The sequence below is a fragment of the Podarcis pityusensis genome, assembly GCF_964106645.2.
Source record: "Podarcis pityusensis genome assembly, chromosome: 4".
NCBI lineage: Eukaryota > Metazoa > Chordata > Lepidosauria > Squamata > Lacertidae > Podarcis > Podarcis pityusensis.
This window is the reverse complement of record NC_138027.1, coordinates 16,688,006-16,715,602: the sequence shown is the minus strand read 5'-3', so window position 1 is coordinate 16,715,602 and position 27,597 is coordinate 16,688,006. Positions and strand designations below refer to the sequence as shown.

At 48.1% G+C, this 27,597-nt stretch overlaps 1 protein-coding gene across 3 annotated transcripts in view; it reads left to right on the top strand.

Moving 5' to 3' along the window:
* Positions 1-253: 253 nt before the first annotated feature.
* Positions 254-27,597, top strand: part of SMCO4 (single-pass membrane protein with coiled-coil domains 4) — a 49,407-nt gene continuing 22,063 nt past the window's right edge. Inside the window, exon 1 of one of the 3 annotated variants that reach the window (XM_081002521.1) lies at positions 254-357. The gene's annotated coding sequence lies outside the window, so the exon portion shown is untranslated. The other 2 variants (XM_081002520.1, XM_081002519.1) reach the window with 2 other exon arrangements.

Here is a 27,597-nt window from a genome sequence, read left to right as displayed (position 1 = left end):
GCAAGTTTAAATCTTGCTGGGGAGCGCAAATGCGTTTTCCGCCGGAGGCTTCCCAGTAAAAAGACTTGGCGATCGTGCGCTTGGAGCAACAAGGAAACCGGGAGGAGGCGAAGCTTGCCAGACCAGAGCAGGCGGCCGCTCAACGCAGCGCTGGACTCGCTCGGGCAGGGGGCGCAGGCGGCGCTCGCTCGGCAGAGGGCGTCCCGCTTGCGGCTTCGAGCGGAGCCGGGAGGAGCCTCGTGCGTTGCGCGCCTGGGCCGGGGAGGAGCTGCGCCACCGCCGCCGCCGCTTGTGCCACGTCCATCGGGCTGAGCCGAGCCGGGAAGCGGCTGGAGCGCCCGCACGTGCGCGCCGGTGGTGAGTCCAGGCGGGGCGGCCAAGTTGCAGGAGCGCGGCGATCTCCGTTCTTCTCTCCTCCTCCAAAAATTTAAAAAGGAGCCAAAGACCCGACACCCGCAGCCCCGATCGCTGCCTGCCCGGGACTTTCTTTCCCAGCTGTAGATTCCGCAGTCGGCGTAAGTCGTGGGAGGGGAGCGCGTGTGCATGCTGGTTACTCACGAGTAGGAGCCGCGTCGAGCCCAGCAGCGCACTTTGCGCCCTGCGTAAAAACAACCCTCCCCAAGCCTTTGCGCCGAAGGAGGTCCAAGTCCGGGCCCCGGGAGGAGGGTGGGGGGAGTAAAGTGCCGTCTGGGTTTGTAGCCCGAGACTACGTGGCGCGCTTTACTCGAGAGTAGATGTTCGTCTGAACTCGTGCATAGGGCGCGCGCGTGGGATTTCACCCCGGTGTTTACTCGGCGGAGAGTTCCGCGGTGCCGGCGACGAGGGGGGAGCCTTCCAAGAAAAGCGTGCGTTAGGTAGGGTTGAAGCTCCTTTTTTTGGAGGGGGGAGCCAAGGGGGCGCAGGAAAAGTGGCGCGAGGCTTCAAAACGCGTGGAAATCGGGGGGCAGAGAAATAGTTGAGTGCGTCTGGGCGGGATGAGGCCTCTTTCGGGTTGCAAGGAAGGCGAGAGGCGGGAGTCCCGTTGGAAACTTCGCAGAGCAAAGGGAAGAGGCGTGTTTAAAGCTGGGAGGGGTGGAGGGGAGGAGAGGGTTAAAAGGGGGTCGCAGATCAAGTTGCTGCCCTGATCGCGACCCGGAGACAAGTCCTTCCCTCCACCCCCCCCTTTAAGTCAGTTTCCAGACGCGCAGCTGCTCGGCTTTGTAAGCGCCCTAGTAAGCGGATCTCCAAGAGACGAGTTGCTGTGTGGATCGAAATGGGGAGTCGTGCAGGCTGCAACTTCCTGCGCAACTTGGCCAGGACTTCCCCAGCCCGGATTGGGGGAGAGAGGAGGATCCGTACACGTAACGCCGCTTTGCTGCTGATCCAACAAGGAGCCGTCCCTCTCTCCTTTCTACCCCCACCAGCGTGTTTTGGACTCTGTTGCATGTCTGGGGCGATTTACCCGGTCCCTTTTAAAGTAGGTCTTGGCTGCGTTTTGTGGGAGCGGAGATCAGGACTGCACCTTGCTTGGGCAGGGGCGTCTCATGGATGTTTTCCTCGGAAGTAAGCCCAGCAATGTTCAGCGACATATGTTACGCCTACTCGCGTTGCAATCCTAAGCACCTTTAAGATTTAGTGCAGTTTTGGGGAGTGGAACTTGAAACAAGAGGGGTGATGAATATAGCAGCACTGCATGAGACTCTGGGAGCTGTAGTTCTTTTAAAAATAAATTTAGCCTGGCCCTCAGAAATATGAGTAAAGGGGAAGAAGTCGCAGCGTAACAGCCCAATAACTTGAGGTTAGTGGGACACCAAAGGCAGCGTTATCCTTTTCGCTCCAGTAGCTGTGAAACTGGCGACTGCTTTTGATCTTTGGACACAGTGACATACGTCGGGCACACATTTCTTCAGTTAATATTATGCTCAAGGTGTATGATTTTATTTATTGCATTTATATCCTGCCCTTTCTTCCGAGGAGGTCAAGGCAATGCACATGGTTCCTACTGTTTTAATAATAATAATAATAATAATAATAATAAAATTTATTTATATCCCGCCCTCCCCAGCCGAAGCCGGGCTCAGGGCGGCTAACAACAATAAAACAGTACAAAAGAACAGCACAAACAACACTCTAAAATCATTCATTATAAAATTAATTAATTCAAGCCACTGGCAACCATTGGGCCAGAGCTCCGTGAAGATTGCCGAGGGAGGGAGTCAGGCTGTGCCCTGGCCTGGTGGAACAGCTCTGTCTTGCAGGCCCTGCGGAAAGATGTCAAGTCCCGTAGGGCCTTGAGCATATCCATATCTCGATCCCCTTCGCCTATAACATCTGCCCCCACCGCCATACCTCCCTCGCCCCTCCACGGTAGCAATCCCAAGCCTCATAGTAGCCTCCATTGATGGAAATTAATGTTATTCTTTCGCAGCCTAAAACAATAAAACCTTAAAACAATAAAAACAAAAACAACCCAGAAAACAATAAAACAATACAAATAAAAACTGCAAAAATTACAAATTCATAAAAACTGCAAAAATTACAAATTCATAAAAACTGCAGAAATTACAAATTCATCAAAATCTAACAAATTCCCAAGCCCACCCAAACATCCATCCCACCCCCATATATAAAAAAAGGGAAAGGGAGATTTTAAAACATGTTAAAAAGAACTCTGCACCCCTCCAGGTCCTCCTGGGCAGTAGCAGCATCAGTGGCAACAACCGTCCTTGTGAGGCCCCACCCTGGGCCAGATAGTAGGTGGCAGGAAGGAGCAGGGCCCTCAGGCACTCACACAGGGGAGTCCACATTATCCAAACAACAGCCCTGTGAGGTAGGCTACGCTGGGGAAGAGTGACTGGTCTGAACTCTTGCAGTGAGCGTTGTGGTTTAGGATGTGATCCTATAGCAAACTCCACCTGGATGAGTGGGTTTGGGGTTGAGCCAGGAAGTTCCTGGCATAGCTGGGCTTTATCGTCCCCCATCCCAGCTCAGTTTAAGCCAGTTCTGAAAAAAGGGGGCGTTCGGGGATGTGAGGTGGTGGCAGGAACAGAGAGGGATCTTAGGCAGGATCCCACGCCACTTCATCTTGGTCACATGACCTGGCAATCCCAGCTACCTTTGAAGGTGACTCAGAAACTACAAGTAATCCAGAATACGGCTGCCAGACTGGTGACTGGGTCTGGCTGCTGGGACCATATAATGCCAGTCCTGAAAGACCTATGCTGCCTGCCAGTACATTTCTGAGCACAATTCAAAGCCTTTAAAGCCCTAAATGGCTTCAGTCCAGTATACCTGAAGGAGCGTCTCCAGCCCCATTGTTTGGCCTGGGCACTGAGGTCCAGCTCCGAAGGCCTTCTGGCGGTTCCCTCACTGTGAGGTTACAGGGAATGAGGCAGAGGGCCTTCTCGGTAGTGCCACCCGCCCCGTGGAACGCCCTCCCAGCAGGTGTCAAATAAATAAACAACTATCTGACTTTTAGAAGACATCTGGAGGCAGCCCTGTTTAGGGAATTTTTAATGTTTGATGTTTAGTTGTGTTTTTATTTTATGTTGGAAGCCGCCCAGAGTGGCTGAGGCATCTCAGTCAGATGTAGTAGTAGTAGTAGTAGTAATAATAATAATAATAATTTTAAGCCGGCAAAAGGGGCAGTGTCACTCAAATGCTATTTTAAAGGCTTGTTTTGCCTCTGCCAGGCTCTGCCACCCTAAAGCAACCCCGCTACTGAACGGAGTTTGGATCTGCCAGCTTAACTTTCACCGACTTGATTTACATCAACTTATTATGCGAAAGGTATTGTTCCCATGGTGTGGATTTGAATTCGGGCATTGCCACCCTTTTTCGGCCCATGGGAAAAAGAGAATTTGTTGTGGATGCACCCACTTCTCTCACACACCTAGACAGGTGCTGCAACCTGTTCTATTGCCTATACAGTAATGTTATGCTTCTTTTAAAACTTTCCTGGTCAACTGGTGGGGGGGGTGAGGGTACCAGGAGGGCATTAGCGATGGCCTCAGTGGGCACATAGGTGCTGCGTTGGCAATAATAATAATAAATAATAATAATAATAATAATAATAATAATAATAATTTATTTGTACCCTGCCCATCTGGCTGGGTTTCCCCAGCCACTTTGGGTGGCTTCCAACAAAGATTAAAATACATTAAACACTTCCCTGAACAGGGCTGCCTTCAGATGTCTTCTAAAAGTCTGGTAGTTGTTGTTCTCTTTGACACCTGATGGGAGGGCGTTCCACAGGGCAGGCACCACTACCAAGAAGGCCCTCTGCCTGGTTCCCTGTAGCTTTGCTTCTTGTAGCGACGGAACCACCAGAAGGCCCTTGGCGCTGGATCTCAGTGTCCGGGGAGAACGATGGGGGTGGAGACGCTCCTTCAGGTATACTGGGCCAAGGCCGTTTAGGGCTTTAAAGGTCAACACCAATGCTTTGAATTGTGCTCGGAAACATACTGGGAGCCCTTGTAGAGAAGGCAACCCCTTCTCTGAGCATTACCCCATTCTGGTTTGAAGGAGGGGAGCCTGCAGCTGGAAAAGAGAAGGGAATTTGTGCGTTCCCATTGACCTAATAGTTATTTTTAACGTGCCGCCTGTGTTTTTGTACCAACGTTGTGTTTTTCAGTTGGGGAACCTGTATTGCATTGTGCTCGGGACTGGTTTCGTCTGGGGAGGTGGCAGCAGGCCCCCCCATCCCTCTTTGCACAGCCATGATGGAAGTTCCAAATGCCTCCTCTCTCTATTGGCCAGGTGTGAGGAACATTTGGCCTTCCAGGTGCTGCTGAACTACAACTCCCATCAGCCTCAGCTAAGCTTGACCAGCCAAACAGTCAGGGATGAAGGGCATCCCACTTCCTTTTTCAACTGTGCTTTTCATTAAAGCGTCCAATAAAACAAATGCAAGCTTCAAGGGAAAAGATTTAGCATCTGGAAGGCCGAACGTTCTCCATCCTTTGCCGAAAGTGTGGTGGGACATTGCTTCTCCAGGTCCCTGTTTTTCAGGCTATGTGTGGGAAAGGTGTGGGAGGCAGGCAAAGAGAATGTAAATCTGGCACCGAATACCTTACAAAGCTTTAAGTACAGGCAGGGCTCTGAGCTGGCAGCAGGAAGGAAGCTGAGGAGCAGGGGCGTTTCAGAGATCTGGGAATGATTGGCCAGGGAGCCAAGACACAGCCTCTTTTCAACATCTGAAGGGCCGAAGGCAGAGCAGACTTTTGCTTCCTGTTGTTCGAGAGGGCAGGGCCAGGATCAGATGGCTAGAAAATTGTGTTTTTCAAGGTGAATTTGGGTTCCTGAAATTCATTCTGATTGTGCAGATAAAATACAACAGATACAGTGGTACCTCGGGTTACATACGCTTCAGGTTACATATGCTTCAGGTTACACACTCTGCTAACCCAGAAATAGTGCTTCAGGTTAAGAACTTTGCTACAGGATAAAAACAGAAATTGTGCTCCGGTGGCGCAGCGGCTCCAGGAGGCCCCATTAGCTAAAGTGGTGCTTCAGGTTAAGAACAGTTTCAGGTTAAGTACAGACCTTCGGAACGAATTAAGTACTTAACCTGAGGTACCACTGTAGAATTCTACAGGCTGTGTTGCTCTAGCCTGTGGAAACAGTCCGGGTCCAAGGATCTCCAGGCATTCACCTCCAATGGTGGAGACGTCAGCTGCCATACTGGGCATCTTCACTTGGTCGCAAATGGCCAATAGCCAGGTGCAAAGTGCGCCTGTCACCGGGTGAATTACATTCGCTGCTCCAGATGTTTTGAACTTGCCGTGGCTGGTGCTGATGGGAACCGTAGTCCAAAACATCTGGAGGGTGCCACATTGACGATGTTCTAGAGCTGATGATGCGGCCGTGGTGCCTTTAAGACCAGCGTGAGTCTAAGGTTCTTGGATCCCTTGCCCTGGTTTTATTGGATGCTGGGCAGCTTGACAACAGCACGTTAACCATGATCCAGGATTTAATCAAACCCTCTTTTCTCACTTCCTTTTTTAATTTCAGTAATTTGGCTAGCACCCTGTGGGGCTCCACATTACGGAGCGTGGAGAAAACAGTACCCTCGGATTCTTGGCTGCCTTCACTAACAGAGATTAAAAACCCCGCAATTTGCTAATGAGAATGTGGGGGGGGGGTAGTGGGGAAATCTAAGGGGGCAGGCAGGTACTCCCTCCCAAAGACATTTACCTGCATCCGTAGACATTTGGCAATCTGGGCAGTTGCACAGTTGGCCCATGTGGTTGGTTTCACTCTTTAAATATTGCATATAAGGGGAACTCTGTTGCCTCTGTACCTTTATTGAAGCATTGTGATCCCAAGGAGCTAATTATGGCCTGGAAACGGAGGAGAATTTCACATACAGTGGTTCCTTGGTTTGCAGCCCTTTTGGATTACAACCGTTTTGGATTACAACCACGTCAAACCCTGAAGTGTGTGTCCCTTTTTTTGGATTACAACCCATTTATTTTTTTGGAGGCCCCATTGGCGAAAGCGCGCCTTGGGTCACAACCTGTTTTGGTTTACAACCGGACGTCCGGAACGGATTATGGTTGTAAACCAAGGTATCACTGTACAGTGGTACCTTGGGTTAAGTACTTAAATCATTCTGGAGGTCCGTACTTAACCTGAAACTGTTCTTAACCTGAAGCACCACTTTAGCTAATGGGGCCTCCTGCTGCCGCCATGCTGCTGGAGCACAATTTCTGTTCTCATCCTGAAGCAAAGTTCTTAACCTGAAGCACTATTTCTGGGTTAGCGGAGTGTGTAACCTGAAGCGTATGTAACCTGAAGCGTATGTCACCCGAGGTACCACTGTAATTGCATTTTGAACATTGCAACTGAGTCAGATCATTGGCTCATTGTGCTCAGTGTTTCAGGGGTTTCCAGACTTTTAAGGTTTGTGGGCACCACTCCCTTGGTTCACTTCTACCCCCCCCCCCAAGACAGAGAAAATGTGTACGTGCTCCCTTTGCTTTTTCAAGAGCTCTGAGTATAAGATCCCGTAGAATTAAACTGAGCCTTGGAAAGCACATAGAGTTGTAAAAGGAAGTGGGAAAGAGGGTCACTCTTCCAACTTCCTGTTTCAGCACTGTGTAATTTTCAAGGGAGAAAAAAATGTAGGCACCTCATGGCCAAGGGGGCAGTGAGTTCTTCCAGCTGTTTTGGACTACACCTCTCATTAGGCCCACCCAGCATGGGGATTGTAGTCTAATAAAGCAACCGGAGAGCCCCAGATTGGTGAAGATGTTGGAGAACTTCTAGATGTTGGAGAACATTGGTGGCAAAGCATTTTTCTTGCAAGCGGAAGGACCCAGGCTCATTCCTAAACCTCTCCAGCTGTGGCTGGGAATGTCCCTCTGCCTGACACCCAGGAGAGTCACTGCCAGTCAGTGTGGACAGCATTGAGCCAGATGGACTAAAGGTCCAACTCTGTCTAAGATCGCATCTTGTGTTCCAGACCCGTTGCTTAAGATGAGGTTGCTAATCTAGCAAGCGTGCGTAGATCTGCTCTTTAGCTGTTTGGCGGTACAGTTGCCGTCCTCCGAAAATAGTTCTTAAGTGCTTTGAAGAGATTAAGCCGGGCGTACTTGGGAAAGAAAAAGAGAGCTCCATTGTTAGGCTTTAAGAATTAAATGTCCTAAACCGCCAGAATTGTTGTAATTGAAAAGGAAAAGGGGGGGGGGGGATCAGAAGGCTCATATTAACACAGCCTACTAAAGAATGTCGGGAGATTATTAAAAGGAGAACCCTAATAATTGGCAGGATAATCCGCTCTGAATGTGAGCAGTGCAGCTTTGCTTGAGTTTCTAGGCACAGTTTGGCAGTTCGAAGGGGGCACAGATGTGAATTGTTTATTGAGCCAAGTTTAATTTACAACTTGCCCTCCTTTTAAAAAAGATTCCGAGTTTGACAGCTACCTGCACAAATGAAAAAAGAGCCCATCTTTTTTCTTTTTGTAAATCGCACACTTCCTTAATATTAACAGATCTTACCCACCCGCCCCAATAATACTTCAGTTGTGCCAAAAGCCCATCGCAAAACATCCAGCCTGTTGGGTGAACATGAGTCCTTGTAGCTTTTAATGTCTGAAGGAGTGATATTGTCAGTAGCGCCAATTCCATCTGTTGTTGGATGCTTCCTTTGAACTGGAGGTTGATACTATCCGGGAGATTAAGTGTCTCTTGAACTCATAAACTTGAAAGATGTGGCTCAGTGCTTTAGATCTGAAAAGGAAATATGATTTGGTCCACTTGGGTTACATAGTGGCTTAGGATTTGACTTACACAACTAGCGGCCCATCAAGTTGAATGCAGCAGCTGTCTAGCGTTGACTGCCAGGTGTATGACAACACACGCACAGCCTGAATAATAATAATAATAATAATAATAATAATAATAATATACATTATTTATATGCTGCTCATCTCACTGGGTTGCCCCAGCCACTCTGAGCTGCTCCCAACAAATTATAAAACCACAGTAAAACATCAACCATTAAAAACCTCCTGATACAGATGTCTACGGAAGGTCCTAATAATCTTTTATCTCCTTGACCCAGAGGGCGTTCCACAGGGCAGGTGCCACTACTGAGAAGGCCCTGTGCCCGGTTCCCTGTAACCTCACTTCTCGCAGCGATGGAGCCGCCTGAAGGCCCCTGTAGGCTGCATTCATTGTTGGAAATTAGCCTGGCGCCTTTTGCCCCTGGCTGTAGGCAACTTGCAACAGTCAAGATCCAAGGATCTTGGTATGCATGAACCTCCAGATGATGGAGATGTTGGGCGCCAGCTTGGAACTAATACCACATCCTGTGGAATTCTGCCTGCGATGTTTTATCAGAATGAATTTCAGGAACCCAATTTTTCTTTTCTAGAAACAGGGAGTAGCTCTAACCAGCCCAGCCTTGTGCTTCTGTTGCCTTTGGACCGCAGTGTGTTACTGAAGCATCAGAGAGGGAAGGCATAAGTGGAATGTGCCTGATCTACCCTCCCAGTCACTTAGTCGGGCGCTGCTTGTGTGTGCTTGGAAATGCAAGGACTGTTATTGTGGTGGAATGAGCAAAACAAGATGTGGGCTAAGCAATGTAATTACTTTTCCAAACACTCAAGGCCCCGGTTAGCTTGCTGGCGGGAACATACCTAGAAGTGTTTGTCATGCGTCAGGCTCTGAGACGACGAAATGGGATCTTCTTGCCCCTAGATGAAAGAGGCATGCAAATGAGGTGCTGTGCTCAGGTAGACGCAATGAAGTGCATCCTCTCCCCTTTGCTGTAGGCATCCCAGATAAGGACAGTACCTGTGCTTCTGTAGTTGCCGTATTGGAGTTGCTGAACTCATTCTTCTGGACTCTGTATCTACAGTAGGGCAGCAGGCGTTGCAGCAAAGAAGTGTGTTCAGCGTTAGAAACTCAGGTATAGGTGCCAAATGGCTCCTTAAACCAGGGTTACAGTCACCAAAACAGAATGTCTAGTTGCCGTTTTGGGGCCAGACGGCTCGGAAGTCATATTTTTCAATGCGACTTTTTGGTTCCTGACATTCGTTCTGATTGTGCAACTAAAATATCACGGGTAGAATTCTACAGGATGTGCTGCTAGTGTGTGAAAACGGCCCAGATCCAAGCATCCCCAGGCAGGTAACTCCGGGCAGTGGAGATGTCAGGATTGCCCTGCTCACCACCATTTGGTAGCCAAGCTCCAAACCCAAAGTCCTGTTCCGATGAATTTTGGCATGCCTGCTGATGATATTGCTGATGCCTTTGCTCCTTTCGTTTCATGCCTCTTCTGGTTCTGCGAGTCCAGGTGGGAGGGGAGCTTGTTACAGCAGGAAGGGGAGACACCCTGTCTTCTTCACCAGCCAGACCCATCTCTGCTTCTTGGCCTCCCTCCTCTTCTGCTTCCTTTTCTACCTCTGATTCCACACTTCCCTCTGCCACAGCCTCTTCCTGCTCACTAAACCCCGTTACCTCTTCAGCTTCCGACACCTCTACTCCCCAGCCTTCTCCCTCTGACCACTCATCATCACACCACCACCACTTCCCAGGATCGGAACCTTCTTCCCTTGGAGGTTTCCCAGGTGGTTCCTCCCAACATAACTCTGCGTCCAACCAGTTTGAGACAGTCCTAGCAGCAAACTCAGGTGGTGAGTGCCATTAAAACACGGGAACCATTTTCCAGGCTGAGGGCTGCATTCCCTTGTGGGCAACCTTCTAGAGGCCACTCCTTCTATCTGGGATGGTCGTCCTCTTCCACCGAGCGCGCAGCTTCGGGAGGGACGCACACGGAGCGGTGAGGGAGGAAGGGGGCACCCGCCTAGCCAGCCAGATCAGCCGAATCAACCCTGGCAATCAATGGGGTGACAGATGTCGCAGCCAGATCGCCCTCACATTACCTCACATGAGATCATTACCCCACTCTTAACTTACCATCCCAGGCCGCCCATCTGAGGCCACATTGTTCTTTCTTTGATCAGATCAAAATGATCAGACAACAGCAAAGGCTGCTAGATTTATCGAGGGTGCAGTGAGATTTAGGGCCACTAAGGGTTAAACCACAGAGCCTAGGGCTTGCCGATCAGAAGGTCGGCGGTTCGAATCCCCGTGACGGGGTGAGCTCCCGTTGCTCGGTCCCTGCTCCTCCCAACCTAGCAGTTCGAAAGCACGTCAAAGTGCAAGTAGATAAATAGGTACCGCTCTGGCGGGAAGGTAAACGGCATTTCCGTGCGCTGATCTGGTTCGCCAGAAGCGGCTTAGTCATGCTGGCCACATGACCTGGAAGCTGTACGCTGGCTCCCTCGGCCAATAAAGCGAGATGAGCGCCGCAACCCCAGAGTCGGTCACGACTGGACCTAATGGTCAGGGGCCCCTTTACCTTTACCTATCTTCTAGAGGCTACTTGTCAGAGGCAGGCATGGCCAGAGGCCATAGTGGGCAGGGCAACAGGTGGGCCTCTTAGCTTTGTGCATCAGTTGAATCCCTGACTAAGGACAGTGGAACCCCTGCACAAGGACTTTTGCTTGTGCAACGGGGGCTTCCCCCCTCCTCCCCCTGCACCCCTCCCTGAAATTAGTTCTGGAGAGGACGCTGGAGAAAAGCAGAGATCCAAACACAAATAGTATTATCAAAGCATCAGTGACAGGGGCGAGTCTTGTGGGTCAAGGAAAGAGATGTCTCTATGAGATATCCGAAGCGGCTGGTGGATACTGCTTCACTTTAGAACGTAAGTAGAGTTCTGTGCTGGATCAGGCCAGCGGCCCACATGCTCCAGAATCCTGTTCTCACAGCGGCCAGGCAGGATCTTGGCAAAAGCAGGGCACACACTCTCTTCAGATTTCTTGGCCTGTAGCCACTGATAGACAAATAAGCACGAGCCTCATGGCTTTCTTGAAAAAACAAAACATCGAGACCAATGACCGTCGCTACCGTAGCAAATTAGATAAGTTAATTAAGACCAACTTGGCCCAGTTCTATGTTTCAGCCATCTGCAGCTCGCCCGCATCTCCGTAGCCATCTGGTTAACACATTTTGTTCATCCTTAACTCCTCTCCCCTGCCTTCTGTTTAGCGTGGATTGTAAACTCTCCGAGTGGGGACTGTCCAGGATGCGGTGCCTAGCAGTTGGTTCGTACGTGGGTAAAAGCGTCTGGCAATCCCCCCCTCCCGTGGGTCTCCCTCTTTGTTTAAATTCAATCATTCCTCTCTGCGCAAGAACATTTCCCTCGGCACGTCACGGAGCTCCTCGCGTGCTGTTCCAGGATGCCGTGCCAAAACCAATTGTGCCGAGAGCTGTTGCGGTTGCCTGCAGCGCTGAGGGCTTCCAGACTGGCTTGAGCTTATGAGTTATTTTGGAAATAAATTAGCCTCTCGATGGCTGTCATCATGCCTATAGCGAGAAGCAATCGCAGGAGAGCCATCAGAATCTACGGGCAGAGGAAGGGGGACAAATGGCAAGTTTCCAGGCATTATATACTTTGGAAAGTCGTGGCTTCTCCCCTGGGAATGCTGAGAACTCTAGTTTGTTAAGGGTGGCAAGAGTTGTCAGGGAGATCACCAACTGCATCTTGTGGCAATGAGTGCCGTAGGTCCCCCACCCATAATGTGAAAGTCATCCATTAAGTCCTGAGTCCATTGTCGACCAGCTTCAATGAGTGAACCAATTTTTTACGGTTAGAGAAGGGAGAAATAATTCCTGTGTTCAATGCCATTGTTAATCTTATAGATCTTTGCCATATCTTCTTTTGGACACGTTCCCCCCCAAACCCCCCTTAAAAGCTCACAAATGCTTTACAGACTTTCCCTTAGGGAAGACACTCCAATCTTTCTATCATTTTAGTTGCTCTTAGAACACCAGGAAGTTGCCTTCTGTATTTTCAGACTATTGGCCCATCAAACTCCGTTCTACAGTGAGCCAAAGTCTGCAGTTCCTCTCTGCTCCCCGCTTCTGCTAACAAACTTCACAGAACCAGCTGCATGGAATTATCAAATAAATCCTTAATCTGCAGGCTTAAAAAGTTTCTTTCTAAACGGATAAGATTATCAGAGACTGGCAGGGAGGAGGGATAAATTCTGTGGCAGGTTTAAGCAAAGTACACGGGGACTGTGTGTGCGGGTGCATTTTGCAAAAAAAGCCTTAAGGGAAATGCTTTAACATTTGTGGCGAGATCCCAAGCAACAAGGCTGGATAACATCTCAGCCTGAGACCTTGAATAGCCACTACCTGTTTATGTAAGTAGCTCTGGGATCTGTGGGCCAATGCTCTAACTTAAACTTAGGCAGAGCTGGTGCACATATTTTGTGCACGTACAGACATCCTCTTCTTGGTAAGCCTGCTGTGGATTTTTGCATATACCAAAGATTCATGCCTTGCAGGGGGTTGGACTAGATGACCCAAGGTGTCCCTTCCAACTCTACAATTCTATGAAATCAGAAGTGCCCCTTCAGCTTTTGTGCTGCCCTGGCCGCAAGGAGGAAATTGGAAGCTTCCACTTCCTGCTGTTTAGGGTCTGGATGAAACCCTAAGTCGTGTCTAGTCTTAATTATGGTTTGTTAAAACCACCTGCCATCTGGGGTATTGCCCCCTCTTCTGGGTGCTGCTGTTTCATAAAAATATCGACGCACTGGAGCATGCGCAGGAGAGTTTGACATAGTTGGTGATGGATCGGGAGATGGGAGTTCCATGAGGAGCACTGGGTATGTTTAGTCTCGTGAAGAGGTCAGAAGATAGTGTTTCTCATGTATGTGAAAGCCTGGCTCAGAAGGTGGAGCAAATCTTGTTTTCTGTCATGGGTAGGAACACAGCCATATTTAGGTTTGATGAAGCCCTATGCTACTGAAGGTAATGGGGCCCTTTATATCTCCAGCTGTCCTTTGTCAACAACAAATTGTCGCTGTTTTGTGTGTGGAATATATGCTATAGGGTAATTTATGGACCTAAAGGTAAAGGCACCCCTGCCCGTACTGGCCAGTTGTGTCAGACTCTGGGGTTGCGTGCTCATCTCGCTTAAGAGGCCGGGAGCCAACGCTGTCCGAAGACACTTCTGGGTCACGTGGCCAGCGTGACGAAGCTGCTCTGGCAAGCCAGCACCAGCGCAGCGCACAGAAATGCCGTTACCTTCCCGCTATAAAGTGGTACCTATTTATCTACTTGCACTTTAGGGGTGCTTTCGAACTGCTAGGTGGGCAGGAGCTGGGACCGAACGACGGGAGCTCACCCCGCCGCGGGGATTCGAACCGCCGACCATACGATCGGCAAGTCCTAGGGACTGAGGTTTTACCCACAGCACCACCCGCGTCCCTTAATTTATGGACCTAATAGGTATCTAAAGCCATTTGCACATAACAAAATATGTATTTTATCAAAGTAATTTGTTTTTTTATCTTATATTTTGGAAATGTACATCCAGTTTTTTTTCTTTAATTTTTTTGGGGGGCCCCAAGAGAGTGGGGCCCTAAGCTATAGCTTGTTTAGCTTATACAGTGGAACCTCGGGTTAAGAACTTAATTCATACCGGAGGTCCATTCTTAACCTGAAACTGTTCTTAACCTGAGGTACCACTTTAGCTAATGGGGCCTCCTGCTGCCGTTGCACTGCTGCTGCACGATTTCTGTTCTCATCCTGAAGCTAGGTTCTTAACCCGGGGTACTATTTCTGGGTTAGCAGAGTCTGTAACCTGAAGTGTCTGTAACCCGACGTACCACTATACGTAAATCCGGCACTGGGTAGGAACCAAACCAGCATGTTCAAATGACAAGAACTCTCTGATTGCATGAGTAGCTCATTAGAGTGTATTGCCTCTGAAAGCGGCAGACTATTCTTCTTTAGATTTTTTTTAGCGGATTCTGGATGGCTGTTAGCAGGCACCAGGCAAATTTTGCACCTGCCTGACTACAGTGGTACCTCTACTTATGAGCACCTCTGGTTACGTATCCTTCGGGATACACACGCGGCAAACCTGGAAGTATTTTCCAGGTTTTGACGCATGCGCAGAAGCACTGTTCTGTGCCGCACACATGCGCTGAACAGGCACCTCTGGTTGCGAAAACCTCGGGATCCGACTGGAGCTCTGGAATGGATCCTGTCTGCAACCGGAGGTACCACTGTACTTGTGACCAAGTGAATATGCTGCCCCTGACATCACCACCATTTGGTGGTGCGTGCCTAGGGATCATTGGATCCGCACTGTTTTCACATAGTAACACCCCCATCCTGTAGAAATCTATCAGTTCTGTTTTATCTGCCCAGTCGGGATGAATTTCTGGAACCAAAATGCTTTTTCTGTGCATCCTCAGCAGGAGCAGTCACCATTAAGAAAAAGAGGTCGGAATAGGCCAATCTATATGTGGACTGTCTCTGGATCAAGTAAATTTTCTTCTTTAAGTTCTCAAAGCTCTTAACCTAGCTCAAGTTAGTCCACTGAACCAGCCAGATGTTTCACTAGGAATCAATCACAGTCGGTCCATCATTTCAAGCCATCTAGCCCCAAAATGGCAACTAGACCAGGAGTAGGCAACCTAAGGCCCATGGGCCACAAGCGGCCCACATGGGTTGTTTAACTGGCCCACGACTCGCTTCCGCGGTGCCAGAAATCGCATCTGTGCAGACGCCGGAAATCGCGGCCGCAAGTGCGGAATCCGGCCCACAGAGGGATCGCTGCTGGAGTGAACCGGTCCAGGCGAGGTAAACCTTGCTGACCCCTGAACTAGACATTCCGTTTTGGCAATTATAACCTTGGTTGAAAAAGCCATTTGGCACCCAGCTCCTATATCTTGAGTTTTTAATACTGGCTGTCAGCCAGGGATTCTACAACATGGATTTCCTACATGATCAGGCAATCCAGCATCATAAAACTGCGGTCAGTTGAATGCAAAAGTGAAAGCCTCTGAACTCTTTGTGCACTGAGGGAACAGCCAGACACAGGCAGAGACCTCAGATGATATAGGTAGTCAGTAGCTTTCTGTTTAAGTGTGAGATATATTTAACGAATATATTGTCTCGTGCTATTACGGAATTGAATAAATCAGCCATTTTGAGTCACAGGTAAATAAAATGTGTAGCTTGTATTCACCCGAGATGTCTCCTAGCAAACCTACTTGACTCTTAAATGTCTAATTTCTTCATTTGCAGTACAGATTTGATGTACTGCGTTTTTTTTCTTCTGAGTAAATGGCTATAGAGAGCCCAACCCCTCACCATATCTCCCATGACAGTATAACTTCCCTGAGAACATTGGATACAAATTCAGTAAATAATAATAACGAAAGCTTGAAATGCGGACTGTTATTTCACCATTGCAGGGAGGGCTGTGACCAGCTGACCGGTGCGCCTGATCATAGAATTGTAGCGTTGCAAGGGACCCCAAGGGCCATCTAGTCCAAACCCCTACAATACAGGAATCTCCTGTCCAAAGTGGGACTCGAACCCACAACCCACAAGATGAAAAGTCTCCTGCTCTCTTGACTGAGCTATCCAGCCACAGCGCAATCAGTATGCATGGGTTACCTCTAAGGACATGACATGGAAGTTTGAGAAAAAGCTGTGTGAGCTTGAGAAGGTCCCTTACACCAGGTCCAACCTAGCTCAGTTTGAGGGCATCTCTCCAACTTCTACAATCTGAGCTTTCAACTCATGAGATGAGTGATTTGAACCTGAGACCGCTTGCATGCAAACCAGGTGTTTTACCACTAAGCTACATGCACCTCCTTGCCCGAGATCCTTCTGAAATATCTTGAATGCCTCTTGAGCTTTTCTTTCAGTGTGGATTAAATTGTTTCCCCACTCAGTTTTCTTATAAAATTCCATTTTCTGCCCGCTAATTGTATTTCCACTCCCCACCTTGGTTTCATGTTAAGTTGTCCCCTTCCCCAAGTGCTGCCTATTAGCCAGCCTTCCTCAATTTTTTTTTGAAACTGCTAATCTCACGGTTTCTGCGGCTCCCGCCCAGCCTAGACTCTCCCCGTCTTAATTTTGTTTAGACTTCGATTTTAGACTTCGATTTCTTGCCTTTCATCTCCTTTATATATATATATTTCGACCCTCCCTCCCACTTTCAACTTTCATCCTCTCCCAGGGAAGGCGCTTGTACCTCTTTGCTTTTAGTGAAACTCATTTGCATTCTTGAGACTCATTGTTTATGGCAGAGGACTAGTAATTTCCGAATAAAGCGTTCCCTTTTCTCTCTCTCCCGACACCTCGCGCCCTCCGAAGGCTTTGCTCAAATTTTTCTCTGTTTGCACAAAGAAATCGCAAAGAATAAAGAGCGGTACTAGATTTTATTTATCTTATTTTCAAAAGGGTAAGGAGGAGGAGCGGTCTTCCGCCTCAGTCAATGTGCTGGAAGCTTTGTCACTGGGAAAGTAGGAATGCAATAACTCTCAGTCCGCCTGGTCCCCAAATGATTTGATAGGGGTGGGAGCAATGCAGGAATCCCCCCCCCCCCCAGTTTTGGCTTTCGTGTTTTCATCCTGAGTTTGGGTTTGGAGAGTGGTGAAAGTTTTGGTTTGGAGAGTGGTAAAATTTGGGATAATTGATGTAACCGCGTCTTTCCCTGTTTTGAAGTCAATACAGTGGTACCTCGGCTTACATACGCTTCAGGTTACAGACTCCGCTAACCCAGAAATAGTACCTCGGGTTAAGAACTTTGCTTCAGGATGAGAACAGAAATCGTGCTCCGGCAGTGCGGCGGCAGCAGGGAGCCCCATTAGCTAAAGTGGTGCTTCAGGTTAAGAACAGTTTCAGGTTAAGAACAGACCTCCGGAACGAATTAAGTACCGAACCCGAGGTACCACTGTAGTTGTTGACTTTTATCCTCCACTATATTTGGCCTCATATTTGGCATGTTTGCAATGTGTGTATGGGAAAAGTGGAGTTATTCCTATATTGTTGTTGTCGTTTAGTCGTGTCCGACTCTTCGTGACCCCATGGACCAGAGCAAGCCAGGCCCTCCTGTCTTCCACTGCGTCCCGCAGTTTGGTCAAACTCATGCTGGTAGCTTCGAGAACAATGTCCAACCATCTCGTCCTCTGTCGTCCCCTTCTCCTTGTGTCCTCCATCTTTCCCAGCATCAGGGTCTTTTCCAGGGAGTCTTCTCTTCTCATGAGGTGGCCAAAGTATTGGAGCCTCAGCTTTACGATCTGTCCTTCCAGTGAGCTCTCAGGGCTGATTTCCTTCAGAATGGATCGGTTTGATCTTCTTGCATTCCACAGGACTCTCAAGAGTCTCCTCCAGCACCATAATTCAAAAGCATCAATTCTTCAGCGATCAGCCTTCTTTATGGTCCGGCTCTCACTTCCATACATCACTACTGGAAAAACCATAGCTTTAACTATACGGACCTTGGTCGGCAAGGTGATGTCTCAGCCGCTCTCTGACAAAGAGATTGGGCTGGTATATAGTAATATAATACAGTAGTACCTTGGGTTACATATGCTTCAGGTTACATACGCTTCAGGTTATAGACTCTGTTAACCCAGAAATATTACCTCAGGTTAAGAATTTTGCTTCAGGATGAGAACAGAAATCGTGCTCCGGTGGCGCGGCAGCAGCAGGAGGCCCCATTAGCTAAAGTGGTGTTTCAGGTTAAGAACAGTTTCAGGTTAGGTACGGACCTCCGGAACAAATTCAGTACTTAACCTGAGGTACCACTGTATATTACTATATACCAGCCCAATCTCTTTGTTAGAGAGCGGCTGCGTGCTTCTCAGCCCTTTCCAGTTCCTACTCACCAGGGGAATTTAGAGGAGCAGAATGCAATTACCGGTGTTGAATTGTAGGCAATCGTTGATCAATAGGTATTTTCCTTATAATCAGTCAGATTCTCTTGTTTGCCTTAGTCTTGTGTGGCTCAGTCAGCGACAGGCTCCGGTACGGGGCAATCAAATTGCAATCTTGCGAACTCCACTATCTATGCCACTCGCTGTCCGTGCTGTTGGGTTATCAAGTATTTTGGAGAAAGAAGTGCTAACTTTAACATCTTCCAAGTGCCTAAGGTGAGAAAAGATGTGTTTTGCTGGGCTGATTCATACCCTAGTTGCTCGTTTGCAAGCATGATGCAGAGGTGCATGTTTCTGAACGTGCAGCAGTTGTGCTTCTGGCGTTAGTGATTTCTGGCACATGGCCACGAGCCTGATTGAGAGGCACACTTCCTCTTACAGTTATACCTCGGGTTACAGATGCTTCAGGTTGCGTTTTTTCGAGTTATGGACCTCCGAAACATGGAAGTACAGTGGTGCCTCGCAAGACGAAATTAATCCGTTCCGCGAGTCTCCTCGTCTTGCGGTTTTTTCCTCTTGCGAAGCACGGCTGTTAGCGGCTTAGCGGCTTAGCGGCTATTAACGGCTTAGCGGCTTTAAGAAAAAGGAAACAAACTCGCAAGAACTCGCAAGACGTTTCGTCTTGCGAAGCAAGCCCATAGGGAAATTCGTCTTGCGGAACGACTCAAAAAACGCAAAACCCTTTCGTCTAGTGAGTTTTTCATCTTGCGAGGCATTCGTCTTGCGGGGCACCACTGTACCAGAATGGGTTACTTCTGGGTTTCGGTGGTTGCGCATGTGCAGAAGCACTAAATTGCACTTTGCGCAGATGCGCTGCTGCGGGTTGCGGACGTGCATCCTGCACGGATCACGTTCACAACCCAAGCATCCACTGTAATTGGATATTTTCTGGTGTGGAATGTACCTGTATGAATAAAGTGGACATTCCTGCTGCTCTAAAAGTACAGATTCATACTTGTGGCAGAGTGGTCATGTTTGCACAGCACAATAAACCAGGGTTGCTGGCTAACCATGGTTTTCTGGTTTTCTGGTTATGAGCAAACATACAGGCAGTGTTAAACTCCTTAACATACTGTCTATCCTTAACATATACTTTGAGGCTTCAGAGCACATACATTTCAGTAATCCTTGAGTGATAGCCAGGGGCAAAAAAATGGCACCCTGACTTTCGGAGGTACTCGCAAATGGAGAATCTTTAGGCGTGAAATGCGCCTGGCGCCCTGCTAATTTCGAACCCTGCCTACTGGTGGACCCTGCTTGGCTCTTCCTGTGGCACAAGTGGAATAAACTGACAATGGATAGCTCAGTGAGTGGAGCATGAGACTCTTAATCTCAGAGTTGTGGGTTTGAGCCCCACATTGGGCAAAAAGATTCCTGCATTGCAGGGGGTTGGACTCGATGACCAAGGTGGTCTTTTCCAACTCTGCAGTTCTGTGATTCTATGCAGGAAGCCACAATTAAGCTTGGCTTCCTTTGATGTCTGAGCCTAGGATAGTTGTTTGTTGCTCCCTTTAAAAAAACCAGGATCACTACCCAGCCTTATACTGTGCCAGTTCACAACAAATGATGATAAACCCTAGTTTATTGTGGTCCGTGAACATGGCAGTGTCTGTCTCTCGATGAAACGGATACCAGTTGCAAATACAATATTAGACAAACTTGCTAGCCTCCGATTAAAATATTTTTAGTAATTAATGTTTCTCAGGTGATTACCCCTTTGCTGTTGTCCCTGGATTTTTGCACCTATTTCAAGAAAAGCATGCTACATTTAAACCACATTAACAGTGTAGGGAGGAAAATAAAAGTAACATGGGGGTACTTCTTTTGAAAACTTCGTTTACAGATTACAAGCTGAATTAATACGCCAAATTAGATCACTCATTAGGGCATCGGAACATTTTCCAATATAAATGGAAAATTATCCAGTGCAAATTGCCCTAATTTGCAGAGAAGATTTTCAATTTGATTTTTGATTTTGATTTGAAAACCCATATCATTTCCTGCCACCCTAGAAACTTGCACAGGTTATTTCAAGGGTCAGCAAACTTACTGCGCCTCGGGCCGGTGTTTCCAGCGCCGATCGCGCGGAGGGTGGGTAGCGCGTGCCCATACGTGTACACACACAATATTTCTGGCGCACTTCTAGGTTGGCGGAGCACCGGAAATAGCTTGTGCGCATGTGCACGGGCCTCCTCTGACCCCAATGTGCAACGGAAATAATGCTTGCGCATGCACACAACGCTTGTGCATGCGCACAAGCTATTTCTGGTGCTCCTCCGACCTGGAAGTGGGCAGCTGCGCAGTGCAGCGCTGGTAAGAGCGGGTGGCGGCAGCAGGCGGAGGGGGTTGCAGCAGGCCAGATAAACGAGTCCCTCGGGCCTTATCCGGCCCGTGGGCCTTAGTTTGGGGACCCCACATTCTAAGAAATGTGGACCATGGCAGCTTTCTAGCAAGAGAATCCTAGGCAGCCAGTGATCTGCAGAAGCTGTGAAATTGATGCTTAGGAAATGGAAATATTTCTCTTCCAGCCATCAGACCTATGGTTACAGCCACCCCATATTTTTTAAAACTCAGTTATGCCACTTTTAACAGTCACGGGGTGGGATTCGCCTAGCCACCCCCTGTGCAAGGACTTCTGCTTGTGCAATGTGACTTCCCCCTTCTCCTTTGCATGTGGCCCTTGCACCCCTGAAATTGGCTTGGCAGGGTCGGGGGAACCCCCAGAACAGCATGTGGGGAAAGGGGAAGGGACTCAAGCACAAGGACACTCCCTGCTCCTGAAGTTTGCAGCAACTTGTAACAGAACCTTAAAGTCGGCTGGGGAGCAAGTTGGCAACCTGTGTAGCAGCTTCAGGAAAGGTGTTACATGTGTGTGAATGGAAAATAAAAAAAATCCTTCCAGTAGCACCTTAGAGACCAACTAAATTTGTTATTGTATGAGCTTTCGTGGTATCTGAAGAAGTGTGCATGCACACGAAAGCTCATACCAATAACAAACTTAGTTGGTCTCTAAGGTGCTACTGGAAGGAATTTTTTTATTTTGTTTCAACTAGGCAGACCAACACGGCTACCTACCTGTGTGTGAATGGGTCAAAGAACCATAGAATTGTAGAACTGGAAGGTCATCTAGTCCAACCCTCAGCAATCTTTTTGCCCAGCATGGGTTTGGAACCCACGACCCTAAGATTAAGAGCCTTGTGCTCTACCAACTGAGCTGTTCTGCAGTAAGTAGCCCAGCTGTGGCATTCTGCCCTGGTTGCCGTTCCCAAACCAAATCGACAAGGGCAGCTTCACACAGAGACCAGTTGCGTTGAATGATCTGTGGCTTCTCTTGTAAGAACACTAGATTGAGAGAAACACTTTCTCTGGGAGGAAAAGTGGCCTTTGGTCCTGCCGGGCACAAGCTTGAGCGGTCAAGTGATAACTTGCGCAATGGGTTTCAGATCATTTGGAGACTCCGTTCAGCTGTTATCGACCTTCCCTTCAGCCCAAACTCTGAGTTTAGTGCAGAAATAAAGGAGGAGAGATGGTGTTGTCTGTTGTATTACGATGACACAGCTGGGTGAATCGCTAGAAGATGAAACTCTCAAAGTTTGACCAGCGCTTGCTACCGAGAGAACATTGTTTCTTCAGCTGCAATGAGCCTTGAAATACCAATTGCCTAGTAAAATGAAATAAAGAGGTAGAATTCGTATCGTAGACAAAATAAGAAACACTTGAACGCGGGCTCCTTTTTAAATAAGATTTGTGAAGAGGATTTGTGTCTTGATCAAACATTTATATAGAGTGTTCATTAACTGCTTCTTATTGAAATAATGCGGGGGGGGGGGTACGAAAGCACGAATAAAAAGTAATCCCGCCCCCCTCCGCAGCATATTAATGTAATTTAAAACCAGCAAATAACTTTTAACAAAGTGCAAGGAGACAAAAGCAAATTAAAAATGCCAAAAAACCCCCAAAACCTTAAAGCAGGCATGCCCAAGTCTGCTATGGGGACCTAATCTGGCCCTCTGGCCTGTTTTATCTGGCCCCTGTGGCAGTTTTTTTATTGGGGTTAAATCCCCAAAAAAGCTCAAGAAGTTCAATCCTAAAAAAAGCTCAGCAACCTTGGTCGGCCCTCACGTATGTTCACTTCATCAAATCTGGCCCTCTTTGGGAAAAGTTTGGGCCCAGCCTTAAAGTGAAGAATCGGGCAAACAACTAAGGGCAGTTTTCAACTAAATTATTGCATTAGTAAGGCGAGTACTAACACTAGTGCAAGAGGATTTCCCCCCTCCAAAGAATCATGGGAACTGTAGTTTTCCCCTCACAGAGCTACAGTTCCCAGCACCCTTTACAAACTGCAGTTCCCAGGATTCTTTGCAGGAAAGCTACACACTTGAAATGCATGGGTGCACATGCAAGGCCAGCCCTAACAATGGGTTGAACGAGGAACCTCAGGTGGCGAATGCAGGAGGGGAGAAGCACAGGTGAGGGGTTGGTCTGTACGTGCCACATAGCTTGCCCCGTGCCCCACAAGCAGAGGATGTTTCTTGTCGCCAGTGTTGAAGTAAGGTCCAGCTGTATGTCCAGTTTGCTCCAGATAGTTGGGCGTCATATCTTCCGCCTCAGGCAGCAAAATGCCTTGGACCAGCCCTGTTCCCTTTAGCTGGAGCTGCCCTTTTGGGAAGGGATCATAGCTCTGTGGGGCAAGGCACACCGTTTGCATGTGGAATGGGTTGTGGGCACCCCCAAAAAATACCCATTCCGCAGAAGGAGAAACTGGCGGTGCTCAGAAGCCTTGCCCTCAAACAGGCAACACATCTACTACACCACACTTGAAAACGGACGAAACAGACGCAAAAAGCAAGCAGCATCCCTTAAAACAGGCAACCTTCCCAAAAAATAAAAAATGCAGTTGTAGAAAAATGAGAGGGGCAGACAGTACCGGAGGGCGCCATGGCGTTTTGTTTTGCAAGTGGGATTTATGGACCTTCTCCCCCCCGCCCCCGATGCTGGTGGCTGTTTTTTTGCTGAAAAGCACCTTAATTTAGAACGCTGGCTCCCTGCGTCGGAAAACCTCATCAGTATACACTGGGCAACTGAAATCGCCACAGGAGCCTGGGATAAGCCTGTCCTCCTTTAACTCCAGAACAGTGCCCATGATTAATATTTATACGGAATGCTTTCATGTTTCCACAGCAAAATTGTCTTTCTATCAAAGGAAGTGGTGACTTTTCCCTGTTGAATCTGGGGTGTGTGTTGGGGGGGGGGACAGGGGGGTGGAGAAGGGATGAGATCCTTTTATATATATATAAAAAATGGTTTTCTGTATCTGAGACAGACATCAAGCCAGGGAGGGGGAAAACACACACATACCAGGCTTTTCTCTAATTTGGTGTTTCATTTTGTGAAATTGCCTATGCGGAGAAAAATAAAGCATTTACATGTATATGAACCAATGTTCACCAGCTCTTGGAAGGATGCCAGCACTCCCCGGGCCCCAAGAATGCTCTACACTGAATGAGTAATAATCTACTGTTGTCAGTCCTGATTTATGGAGGGCTAGGCAAGAGCAAGTGTTTGCCGTCTCAAGTCGTCCCGCGCTCGGCGCGTCATCTCTGCAGTGCTGGCTTTCAAAAGTAGGAACTGGAAAAGACCCGGATATCCTTCTTAGGAGCCAAGAGGTAGTTGGGGGACTGATTTCACATGTGCATGTAACGCAACAAGGTGTAGTTGTGCATGCAAATTGCCGCTTGCTTTGTGTTATTTCGCATGCTTTGTGGGTACGGATTTTTTTTAGCAGGGGAGAGCGGCAGCTGTCAGGCTCGCGGGATCTTACCTGAGCCAGCTGTGGAAAAGACATCAAAGAACCCGGAGCCCAGGAATTCCTTTTGAGGACCAGAACGGAACTCGCAGTCCTTTCTACACAAAAACCCGCTCCTGTCCCGACCAGAGCTTTCTCCATCTCGGCTGAATAATTGGAGGAAGTGCTATTGTTCTCATTGCGAAGCAGTTTGGAATCAGGTCCTTGCCAGCCTACTTCAAATCGCCCAGAGTTCCTAACCTACCTTCTGTTTTAAAATGTGTTCTGAAAGCCATGAGTCATAGCCTATGATAGTCATGATATTAAAAATCTGCCTGTAGTAGTTATTTTCACACATTCGGGATATCACTTGTGGATAATTATTGAGTAATAAGCTGACAGGTGTCATGACTCGCCCTTAGAAATAAGTTCTGTTGGAATTTTAATTGTTTCCTTTGTTTATAATATCTCCTTTTTTTGTTGTTCAGCCCCCAAAAGTCCCTCTGTTGTCTTTCAATTATAAACTTAGATAAACACACACACACACAGCATTATGATAGAGCCATTTAATACACACTCATAAGGAAAACAGAAATTTGGTTCAGATCAAATGCCTGGCAGAATAGTAAACCTGCCCAAAAACCATCTAGGATGAAGCTAGCTGGAGCTTGCGAGGAAGGGTGTTGGACCATCTTGGGTCCCACAACAGAACAGGCCCTGTTCGGAGTCCCAGCCCACTGTGCCTCTGAAGGCAACAATAAAAGTCTCAAATGCAGAATGCAGTGGGTTGTTGTGGTTGTTTAGTCGTGTCCGACTCTTCGTGACCCCATGGACCAGAGCACGCCAGGCACTCCTGTCTTCCACTGCCTCCCGCAGTTTGGTCAAACTCATGCTGGTGGCTTCGAGAACACTATCCAACCATCTCGTCCTCTGTCGTCCCCTTCTCCTTGTGCCCTCCATCTTTCCCAACATCAGGGTCTTTTCCAGGGAGTCTTCTCTTCTCATGAGGTGGCCAAAGTATTGGAGTCTCAGCTTCAGGATCTGTCCTTCCAGTGAGCACTCAGGGCTAATTTTCTTAAGAATAGATAGGTTTGATCTTCTTGCAGTCCATGGGACTCTCAAGAGTCTCCTCCAGCACCATAATTCAAAAGCATCAATTCTAAGGCGATCAGCCTTCTTTATGGTCCAGCTCTCACTTCCATACATCACTACTGGGAAAACTGCAGTGGGTAGGAAAGCTCATATGAAGGAGAAGTGGTCCTTTAGATATCCTGGTGCCAAGCCATTTTGGGATTTGTGGCTAGTAACCAGTTCTTGGAAACAAACTGAAAGCCAGTGGTGTGTTGAACAAAACTGGATCAATACACTTCAGCCAGTGCTGTTTTTCAAGAAAAAACAGGTGCAGGAACCCACCGTGAAGTTGTTGCAGTAAGCCAGCGGGCGACTTGGGGCAGACCTTGAACAGATGCTGGTTTGACAACAGCCACGTTCACCGCCTAACTGGTTTGGGAGTCGCCCCTGGTTCTGGTGAAGGCCAAATCAATGTGTCCCTGACGCTCTCATTCTCTTAGATTTGGGCGGATGGCTAGGGCAGCTCAGAATGGCCATTGCGCAAGTGCGCACACGTGCAACAGCAGAGGCCTGGCTAGAAAGCTTCAGGCCCACCGCCACTACACGGGAGATGGGTGGAAGAAAAGGAAATATGAATTGGCCCCGTCCTGTAGCTTGGAAAGGAGCAGCCAGGAGCGAAGTGGAGTCCTTGATCTTGAAAAAGTGTAGACTCGCACACACTGCCTGTTTTGACTTGGAGTGTTCGTTTTGGGCTTCTCAGAAGTACGTAAAGGCAAGAAGCGGACGGGGGAAGCACCTGCCTGCAATGGCACACACCTGTGAGGTGCCGCGACTGCGTTCTGGTGCGCTGCATCTGAAAAAAGGCACTGGCGGCAGCAACGCCTCAACAGAGCCCTGTGACTGAGCGCATGCTGTATAATCTAAACTGGATGTGACCTGGAAATGATGAAAGTCTTAAGTGTTAGCTGCAGGATAATTTTGATCAGGTGAAATATTGGCACACTGACTTTTGCTTGCTTTTCTACTTCAGTAGAGGAACCAGCTGTAGCCAACTAAATAATAATAATAATAATAATAATAATAATAATAATAATAATATATTATTTATACCCTGCCCATCTTGCTGGGCTTCCCCAGCCACTCTGGGCGGCTTCCAACAAAATATTAAAATACAGTAATGCATCAAACATTAAAAGCTTCCCTAAAACAAGGCTGCCTTCAGATGTATTCTAAAAGTCTGGTACTTGTTCTTTTTGACATCTGGTGGGAGGGTGTTCCACAGGGCGGGTGCCACTACCGAGAAGGCCCTCTGCCTGGTTTGCTGTAACTTGGCGTCTCACAGTGAGGGAACCACCAGAAGGCCCTCAGCGCTGGACCTCAGTGTCCAGGCAGAACAATGGGGGTGGAGACGCTCCCTCAGATATACTGGACCAAGGCCGTGTCCAGCGTGTTGTTGGAGAGAGATCACAAATGATGGGTGGAATGTTGTTGTTGTTACACTCCCCCCCCCTTTTCCAAATACATTTGCTGTGCAAGAACCTGTTGATTTGGATTTTTTTATTTTATTTTTTTAGAAAGCATATTGGTACTCCCGCCTGGGTGATGATTGCAGCCATTTCAGATAACCGCACTATCCGAAAGCAGCTTGTGTTTTAGCACATTGCCACAGAGAGCCAGATCAGAAACGTGTACTTTTCTGGCATGCATCTGAGTGTGTGATGCGGAAGACCTATTGCATTTTTAAAAAGGAGGAGAAAGGCAGCCTCATTTCCATGCCCGAAGCCAATTGGATGGAGCTGTTCTGATGCCTCTTCCCTTTCAAGCACAGGATTCCACCTGGAAATTCCAATCCTGGCAACAGATTCCCTCAGCAACCAACTATCCGTAGTTCAGTCTTTTTTGCACCAGAGAACCACATCCGTTAAGAGTCTCTTCATTCAAATTCAGGATAAATCAGTCGCGCAGGCCTCATGTTCGCTGTAGGTCAGTCTATATCTGCCTTTAAATATATCATTGTATTTGGCAAGGTTTGAGGTGTTCCCTGTGCCAGGTAGCTCGAGCCCTTGACACAAGCACCCGAGGAACTAAAAATATTATTTCCCTTCACCTCGATATATAACAGGTTTGCAAGGCAAGGTTGAAGGAGAGTTCTGTATCTGGCGCAGCGGTTGAAGCCGCAAAGCTTTTGGAAGACACACTAGCCTAAGGAAGATGTTTCCTGTCAGCCTTGGCTTAGCCTTTGAAGCGCTGGGGATTTATAGCAGAGAAGAAGTGCTTAATAAATGTGCCCTTGTTTTTCCTTTTAACGAGGATTGTGCCAGAATAGAAACAAGAAAAATCGCCGCAGGCCGTGAAGTGACTCAAGTGTGACGCTGTGAGAAAGCAGAGCAGAAATCCTTGGGTCAGCTGTGGGAAACTTTGCCCCTCCGGATATTGCTGAACTACAACTCCCATCATGCCTGGCAAGCATAGCCAATGGCCAGGGATGATGGGAATT